Raw genomic sequence first — 7,557 nt, 5'->3', positions numbered from 1 at the left:
AAAAGCTTCTCGACTGGAGCTTATGGCCAAGAGTCCAGTGTAAAAGCCTCATTTGAAAGCTAAGACCTACAATGTCACATTGTTGATGTGTTTTTGATGCTGTTTTATTTCATCGCTTTTTTCCGTTGCTTTTTTTGTTATGTTATCGTCACTCTTTTGTGACTTTTTTCTTGTGTTTTTGTCACGTTTTTGTTGCTCTTTTGTTGTGTTTCTGTCACTTTTTTGTTATGAAGCCTAGGCGTTAATTCAACCTGGTAGACTAATTTAAGCATCACCTGCCTCCAGCCAATGATCGCTTCTGAGAGGGCCACACCTCCATCTCAGCCATCAGCGTAAGAGCCGCACCTCCGTAGCAGCCAATCATCGCCCTCGGTCCCGCTTTTAAGCCCCAGCAATCTTGGTTCGTTCGCTTCCCAGCTGTGCTGCGACTCGCCTCCACCCCATCTCCGCCTCTTCCGTCCACGGCTTCTACCTGCTGCATCTTCGCGGGTCTTCCATACCACCACCTGTGTCCAGGCTCCGGGGGAAGACATCCCTAACTACAAGCGGTTCATCCATACTGACTAGGGATGTCACGGTAACCGGTGTAGCGGTAAACCCCGGTAAAAATTTTGACGGTGAAAATTACCTTCTTGTTTTGTGTTTTTATTATTATCTCGGTGAATAACCGCACCCGCGGTGTAGGCACGGTGAGCCTCACCAGCCACCGTCTCAGCTGCTGCAGTTTCCGCGCATGCGCACTTTGTTGTTTGCAACCCAAACAAAACTTTCTCGAAGCTGGAATCATGTCCGACACGACAGCGCGCAGGATCTATCAGCCTTCAGAGTTCAGTTTGCGGAGCGTGCACGAAAAAGTGTCTCCAAATGCAGCAATACTTCGAACCTCTTGACTCTCCTGCGTGACCGTCTCCCTCTATAGCAGTAAGTTAACGTTGGCGTTTCAGCTGAAATGCTGATGTGGGACTTTGGGTTGAGGTAGAATGTAACGAGTCGCCTCATAGTGCGGCTGCAGCGCCACCGCCAGTACATAAGCCATGTCGCGGATACCTCCGTACGATGGCACAGTGCGTTACGGGGCTCCCGGTGGCAGATTGCAATAGATTCACTCTCGCCGCAGTTTTATGAATTTAATAATGATGGCATTTTCCCAAATCTGCAAAGCGAAAGCTCACTGAAAGGACAACAACAATTTTCCTGATATAGACGGTTTATCTTCGTTTCTGACGCTATAAATAGTACATGTAATACCCTCGAAACGATCAACAACACATCGTTATAGTTCCTTTACTTTGATGTAAAAAGGCTTTGTCTGTATTTTTTTATGTAACAAGCACAGTTAAACTTTTTTGAAACGATTTCAGTTTGTGTAGGACTATCAATGCTTTCTGAACATATTAACACACATTTAAAAAAAATACTGTGATAATTCCGAAAACCGTGATAATTTTGGTCACAATAACCGTGAGGTAAAATTTTCATACCGTGACAGCCCTAATACTGACTTTCATACATCGATGTCTACCGCCGGGATCTGGTCGCCAAAACTTACATGTCAATAAATCTTCCTATTTGCTGCTTTTGTCTGTTTGAGTCTATCCAGGTTGAATATGTATATAAAATAAACAAAATATAGCAAAATACAGGAATAAAGAATTTGGTGGGATTGTGTTTACCCAAAAGAATGTTGATTCATTGATTCAATGTATAGATTTTATGTTTTTTTTTCTTTCCTGGGGCAAGGGGAAAAACATTGATTTGCCTGTAGTAACTTCTCTTGATATATTTGACTTCAATTTCCTCGTGAAGTCGTTTGTACAGGGGTTTCTGATGTGCACAGAGGAAGGCTCTTAGTTTGTTTAAAGTCGGGAACCACTACAGTAGTAAATTGGATTCTTAGTTGATTTTAAACCTGTTAAATCATGCTTTTCTCTTCTTGGTCTTTCTCTATAATGGCTTCTAGTCATAGTACAGAATTTATACATTTACTTTTGTACCTTTTTGTTGAAAACTTTCCGACGTTCACAGCAACTCTTGTGGAAATTCCCCGTAAAGCTGCTCATCTTAACCAGGCCGCTCTGTCTGCCAGCGGAGTACAAGTGCACACCCACGGCGAGCGCAGGGAGACTGATGGTAAACTCTATAGAAGCACATACACCGCTGATGACCACTGAAAACCTTGTGTTGTGGGCCCAATTCTTCTTGTGTGAAAAGTTTATAATGGGGAGCGGTGTGCGGGCTGGAGGTTACATGGTCAAAAACAGCGGGAAACCCTGAAAGAATAATGGCTTTTTGTGCTCCGTATATTCATAGCACAGCCAGAACCAACAAATGGGTACAAGGATACAGGAGCGCACTCCAATCGCAGACCTTCTGTGCAGAGTTTTTCAGTGCACACTATTCAAAGTGTTTAAAAGGTGAGAAGACGTTTTCGTACGGTTTTCGCCATAGCTTGGTATTGTCCTCTTCGGCTTATGACCTCGACCTCGATTATATGAAGTATAGAAGTTTTAGATTCAGTACAACTACATCTGAATATATTTTTCTTTTCATTTTTTATCAATGTGTATATTGGCAACTACACACAAGACTTAACATATATTTACATGTACCAACAAATATTGCTAGGTTGGTGTTGACTGTAATATGAACATGTAATATGGCATTTGTTAAAAGTGTTACAAGTTTGTTTTCCTGAGGAGTGACTCGGTAACTTAGTTAGTTTTAAAAGTAATACTTCTTCCCTGATGGCGAGGGCATCTTACAAGATGACATTGATTCATCGGGCTCACATTGTGAAAGAGTGGTTCAGGGAGCAAGAGACATCATTTTCACTCACGGATTGGCCACCCCAGAGTCCGGATCTGAACCCTATAAAGGAAATGTGGGATGAGCTGGAGGAGGCTTTGCACAGTGGTCACACTCTCCCATCATCAGTACAAGATCTTGGTGAAAAATTAATGTAACACTGGGGGCTGATCTTGTGTTTCTGAACGCAGACTATAGCGTGACTTTTTGTGCATAGTGGGAGTGCCCTGTGACATCTTGCAGTATTAAACGTGTCATTTACTAATGTGCAAATCGAGCAGCATGTGCAAATGTGGATCAGACGCTGAGCGTTTTTTACTCACACAGCAATCTCTCATCTACCTATCAGATTTAGGGCCCTAATATTGTAATACAGGCTATTTCAAATTGTAAATTAGGTGCAACATGAACACCCGCTATTTAGCCCCTGTCTTCATAAATGAATCCCTCAGTGGGCTGTATGCGGGCAGGACAGACTCCCATGGCCAATGATGATATTATGTACAACAACTTTTTTACACCAGAGAGTGAACACATGCTTTTGTTTTCGGGTCGCATTAACACAATTACGGCTGAGTGTAGACTGGCACTACAGCGGGACCGCATGTGCATGTCTATTGTCCTTGTGCACCGGACACAGACAATGTTTAGCTCAAGAACCAACCTTTTTTTTTCATAAGCGACACCCTCTCACTAGTGACGCAGTCAATTGGCGCAACAGCAAGATGCCTCCTGTCTAACGTCGTGTTAGGAGCAGCGCTGACCTCGCACCAGGTGGAAAATCTGGCCCGGGATCTTTTGACTTTGCAGAAGCTTATTGAAACAATGTCACCGTGCTATAATCAAAACTGAAGATTAATGATCGATTATTTATTCTTGTTTTTATACATAGCTATGCAGCGAAGGAGAGGGGGTGGGAGGGGCTTAGGGACAGAGCTCTTGATGAATCAGGAAGTGAAATTACAGGAGATTGTGTGCGATATCAATATTGCATTTTCTAACCAATAAAGTTTAACATAATGATCAATTTGTGTTTGTGATTATTACCAAACACCTACAAAAGCGCCTTTAAACCAGTGGTTCCCAACCTTTTTTTGTCTCGCATACCCCTTGAGTCGTTCATGTATACCCCGAGTACCCCCTATACCTCAAAGATCTTGCAAATATTACTACAAAGTGACCAACTAAACTGAGATTATTCAATATTTAACAGTGTGTTCAAAAAATACTCTCAAAACCAAACCTTTTACTGAAAACCATCATTAAAACTAACTTTCCTTTCCTATTAATATTGAAATTCTACCCAGATTCACTTTCTTTTTTTAATCTGAAGTCATTCCAAACACCCCTTTCTAAGTGTCCAATACCTCTGTGGTTGGGAAACACTGCGTTAAACCACATTTACGCATAACTCTCTTTCCAACAGGTTCCACCGACAGCCGGATTTGATTTATTTTCACACCTAACGACGCCATTGACTCGAAAACTTAGTCGGCAAAGTGCGTCGGGCGCCCGTGCGTCTGACACCGGGGGCTGAGCGTCCGGGAGCAGGTGACTTGTTAGTACTCTGAGCAACACGGGGAACAGATGTGTCCCTGACAGTGGATGGATAGCCAGGGTCCATCTGGTCAGTGCAGCCCTGGACAGGAATGATGAATACAGCTTCATCAGTGAATGGCTGTCATCAATCGAGCGGCACCGCGAAGGGCCACTGACAGCAGGCACAGTCGCAGCAGCGCCGGGGGCCCCAGGTGTGGAGACAGGAGAGGGGGTCCCGCCATGGAATGCAGGTCAATCAGCCCGAGTCCGCACACTCGCTGTATCCACCCGCGATCTGAGGCAGCCGGCATTACAAAGCAGATGCATTGGATTGCCAAGAGAAAGAGGAGGACGGGGGTGGGGGGGAGGAGAGGTAAGGGATCCAGCGGGGCTTTTTGATGCACACCCGGTAATAGATTTATTCCAATGCGCGCGGTTACAGAGTTGATGTGCTAAGGACGAGGAGCAGGCGTCTAGACAAGTCAGGGCTCTGCATTGTCTGGCAGCGGCAGTCCCAAATGAAATGTGCCGCATCCTTGTGTGCCGGGGTGGTGTGGATATGGAGAGCCACTAAAACACTGACCTTGCTCCGGAGCGTCCTGAATATGTTATGACTAACCGCTCCCTTGAACTGTCACAACTTTAAACGGACCACTTGTAATGGTTTCATACACTTCAATGCGGGCGGTGCACACAACGGTCCGCAGCGGCTGGCTCAGCTTTAAAACCCTCCGAACAATGTCGCTTTTCTTCTCAGTTCATTTGAAGATGAAGCATGAGTCGTATTTATTGGGTAAACAGAAATAAAAGGAAAGAAAATAGCAAATCATTGTAGTACTTTTGATATTTATATTATAGATATATGTATACCTTTCAGACCCTGTTCCTACAAAATGCGCACTTATGTTAGCCAACGGCTGCTGGGCCTTTTTTAATTGAGCATTCTGTCCCCATACACATGAATGGTGAAGCCAGGCCCTATACAAACATACAGCGAGGTATGACATGTCTGTTTCATGACATTCATAGAATTTCTGTGGCTTCTCCATCATTAAAGGAGCAGGCCACCGTTTTTCCATTCTGAGATATGTTCTTACCTGAGCTTAGACGAGTTGATGCGTACCTGTCTGGTGTTTGTGCGTGCCTGTGGAAGAGCTTGGTCACTTCTAACTTCACCCGGTTTGGAGCTGTAGGAATACATTGGGAGAGGCCAAATGCTAACAACATCTTTGGTCGTTTTGCGTGACTGAGCACACGCACAAAGACCAGACAGGTACGCATCAACTCGTCTAAGCTCAGGTAAGAACATATCTCAGTATATGGAAAAACGGTGGCCTGTTCCTTTAAAGGTGCACTATACCACTGTGTATGTAGTGCGTATTTGACCGTGAAGTGACTAGTCTAGTGGCTAGATGGATGGTTAACTTGGCGCCTTCGCTTTACATCCCTGTAGATCCTATGATGCTTCACGATCAATTTTATATCCATTTTTTTAGGATTTCTGGTTGGTGAATGGAATGCATATGTAACCATGGATAAGGTTCAATCTGCAGCGAAAACCTCAAAAAAACAATTAGTTATAAGTAAAGGCGCTATGCTAACCACCCAAGCATCCGCTGGGTCACTGAAAGGGCAAATATATATATGTATATTTTTTTACATAAAAAGTTACATAGTTCACCTTTAATATATCATGATAAGATGACGTTTAGTGGTGATTAAAGCATTTAGCTCAGGACACTTTTATACGCTAATTCTAAACTAAAATCTTAAAAGGTTTGTACATTCATCCATGATTTCCAACTCAGCTTTGACCTCACCCTAAACGTGGTCGATGGGTTGACAACAGCTGAAAACATCTGGATCGTTCATAATTTGTGATGTCCAATGACTAAATGCTAACGGCTATAGGAAAAATACAATGAGCTGGCTAGCGAACGCTGAAAACTTTCCTAGATTGCTAAGTGTTCACATACGGATCAGACGCAGCTCATCATTTATTTTTATGTTTAATGCCATGTTTGTTTTGTTTATGTTTTTGTTACAACAGTGTATTTGCTCATGTGACAAAGGAACCAATAGTATAACCTCTAATGAGTGGCTTTTAGTGCAATATGTGACTTGTTCTACTATGCCTGATTATAATGCTAAATTATGCTATGCTAATTTACACTACGCACGTTATTCAAGAATGCTTTGTTGATTTTGTTGAACCATTTTTAAACTTGAAATGCTTTTCCGTGTAACTTAGTGAAAGGCTAACAATAGTAATTATCCTTGTTGATGTAATCACAACAGAATAAAAACGATAAAAGGAGAAACACTGCATGATATTTCGTGCCTCTTGCGGTCAGTTGAGCAGATCCGGGCCTGAGCCTGTAAGTTATTCCTAGTTTTGACAGATGCGGTTTCCCTGCGAGGTGGTGTGAGCCGCTGGTGAGCCGGTCTTATACATTTGTGCTGCCCTGTCGTTTTCACAGCGGGCTCTCCTGGGAACACGAAGAGCAAGGAAGACCATGGGGGAGGGGCTTCAGAAAAAACACAATCCCACGCACATCTGTGAACACATGAAGAGATGGACTGTTTGATGCTGCTACATGTGATTAAGTCTGCCTGTCTATAACCTGCCCTCTGCCGGGCCACCCCAAGGGCAGCTGTGGCAACATATACTACCACTGTGTATGGAAAAAATGACATCAATACATAAAAAATTAATGCCTTTTATTTTAGACAAATTGAGAGACTTTTTTTTTTTGCACTTGTTCCAAAAGTTGTTGGAATTTAATTGAATCAGTTCATCCATCTAATCGTGAAATGTTCCTGTACTCCTTTCACCATTAGGTCTTTAATTTAAAGGAGCTATATCATGCTATTTTAGCCATTCCAAAGTTAAGAATAGGCATTTATATGATATATTGTACCTCTACCATTATGGAGCACTCATTTTTGTGATAAATATAAGTGTTTTCTGGAGGTATTTTTCAAACCCGGAAGACAGAACGCTTCGATTCAGTTAACTCCGCCCCCTCTCTCCGCGCATACAACTTTACCGTAATATAAATAAACAACAATAAGTGAAGTCACTTCACGATGCAGTTATACGGAGTTGACATCTGCAACACAGCTTCATAAATGGCTAACACACATGCTAATATGCTAACACACATGCTAATATGCTAACACACAAGCTAACCCGCGTTTGGACTGACTCAC

Source organism: Gobius niger (assembly GCF_951799975.1).
Source record: "Gobius niger genome assembly, chromosome: 9".
Classification (NCBI taxonomy): Eukaryota; Metazoa; Chordata; class Actinopteri; order Gobiiformes; family Gobiidae; genus Gobius; species Gobius niger.
The sequence above is the reverse complement of the archived record's forward strand: the minus strand, read 5'-3'. Positions refer to the sequence as shown.